Source organism: Schistocerca americana, unplaced genomic scaffold (assembly GCF_021461395.2).
Source record: "Schistocerca americana isolate TAMUIC-IGC-003095 unplaced genomic scaffold, iqSchAmer2.1 HiC_scaffold_50, whole genome shotgun sequence".
In the NCBI taxonomy this organism is placed as follows: domain Eukaryota; kingdom Metazoa; phylum Arthropoda; class Insecta; order Orthoptera; family Acrididae; genus Schistocerca; species Schistocerca americana.
Window position 1 is genome coordinate 474221 of NW_025726236.1, and position 2620 is coordinate 476840.

Here is a 2620-nt window from a genome sequence, read left to right on the forward strand (position 1 = left end):
ACTGGAGGTCGATGTATTGAATCTCGACGCAATTTGAGTCTTCTATCGTCATTACAAGGCCCTGAACGTTACAATTAACAAACATTTTTGCGTCGGATTCGAAAATCTAGACTCACAGGAGCACGACCATAAGCTGCCCGAGGCAGCAATAGACCCTTGGAGGCAAGTCGGCTGGAGGCCGATATATTGAATCTCGACGCAATTTGAGTGTTCCATCGGCATTAGGAGGCCCTGAACGTTACAATTCACTATCATTTTTGCGTCGGATTCGAAAATATAGACTCACAGGAGAACGACCATATGGAGCCGGAGGAAGCAATAGACCCTTGGAGACAAGTCGGCTGGAGGCCGATGTATTGAATCTCGACGCAATTTGAGTGTTCCATCGTCATTAGGAGGCCATGAACGTTACAATTAACTTTTATTTTTGCGTCGGATTCGAAAATCTAGACTCACAGGAGAAGGACCATGTGGTGCCCGAGGCAGCAATAGACCCTTGGAGACAAGTCGGCTGCAGGCCGATGTATTGAATCTTGACGTAATTTGAGTGTTCCATCGTCATTACAAGGCCCTGAACGTTACAATTAACTATCATTTTTGCGTCGGATTCGAAAATCTAGACTCACAGGAGAACGACCATAAGGTGCCCGAGGCAGCAATAGACCGTTGGAGACAAGTCGGCTGTAGTCCGATGTATTGAATCTCGACGCAATATGAGTGTTCCATCGGCATTAGGAGACCCTGAACGATACAATTAACTATCATTTTTGCGTCGGATTCGAAAATCTAGACTCACCAGAGACGGACCATGTGGTACCCGAGGCAGCGATATCCCCTTGGAGACAAGTCGGCTGGAGGCCGATGTATGAATCTCGACGCAATTTGAGAGTTCCATCGTCATTAGGAGGCCCTGAACGTTACAATTAACAATCATTTTTGCGTCGGATTCGAAAATCTAGACTCACAGGAGAAGGACCATGTGGTGCCCGAGGCAGCAACAGACCCTTGGAGACAAGTCGGCTGCAGGCCGATGTATTGAATCTCGACGCAATTTGAGTGTTCCATCGGCATTAGGAGGCCCTGAACGTTACAATTAACTATCATTTTTGCGTCGGATTCGAAAATCTAGACTCACAGGAGAAGGACCATGTGGTGCCCGAGGCAGCAATAGACCTTTGGAGACAAGTCGGCTGGAGGCCGATGTATTGAATCTCGACGCAATTTGAGTGTTCCATCGTCATTAGGAGGCCCTAAACGTTACAATTCACTATCATTTTTGCGTCGGATTCGAAAATCTAGACTCGCAGGAGAAGGACCATGTGGTGCCCGAGGCAGCAATTGACCCTTGGAGACAAGTCGGCTGCAGGCCAATGTATTGAATCTCGACGCAGTCTGAGTGTTCCATCGTCATTACAAGGCCTTGAACGTTACAATTAACTATCATTTTTGCGTCGGATTCGAAAATTTAGACTCACAGGAGAAAGACCATGAGGTGCCTGAGGCAGCAACAGACCCTTGAGGTCAAGTCGGCTGGAGGCCGATGTATTGAATCTCGACGCAATTTGAGTGTTCCATCGTCATTAGGAGGCCCTAAACGTTACAATTCACTTTCAGTTTTGCGTCGGGTTCGAAAATCTAGACTCACAGGAGATCGACCATAAGGTGCCCGAGTCAGCAATAGACCCTTGGAGACAAGTCGGCTGGAGGCCGATGTATTGAATCTCGACGCAATTTGAGTGTTCCATCGGCATTAGGAGGCCCTGAACGTTACAATTAACTATCATTTTTGCGTCGGATTCGAAAATCTAGACTTACAAGGGAACGACCGTGAGGTGCCCGAGACTGCAATATACTCTTGGATACAATTCGACTGGAGGTCGATGTATTGAATCTCGACGCAATTTGAGTCTTCTATCGTCATTACAAGGCCCTGAACGTTACAATTAGCAAACATTTTTGCGTCGGATTCGAAAATCTAGACTCACAGGAGCACGACCATAAGGTGCCCGAGGCAGCAATAGACCCTTGGAGACAAGTCGGCTGGAGGCCGATGTATTGAATCTCGACGCAATTTGAGTGTTCCATCGGCATTAGGAGGCCCTGAACGTTACAATTCACTATCATTTTTGCGTCGGATTCGAAAATATAGACTCACAGGAGAACGACCATAAGGAGCCGGAGGAAGCAATAGACCCTTGGAGACAAGTCGGCTGGAGGCCGATGTATTGAATCTCGACGCAATTTGAGTGTTCCATCGTCATTAGGAGGCCATGAACGTTACAATTAACTTTCATTTTTGCGTCGGATTCGAAAATCTAGACTCACAGGAGAAGGACCATGTGGTGCCAGAGGCAGCAATAGACCCTTGGAGACAAGTCGGCTGCAGGATGATGTATTGAATCTTGACGCAATTTGAGTGTTCCATCGTCACTACAAGGCCCTGAACGTTACAATTAACTATCATTTTTGCGTCGGATTCGAAAATCTAGACTCACAGGAGAAGGACCATGTGGTGCCAGAGGCAGCAATAGACCCTTGGAGACAAGTCGGCTGGAGCCCGATGTATTGAATCTCGACGCAATCTGAGAGTTCCATCGTCATTAGGAGGCCCTAAACGTTA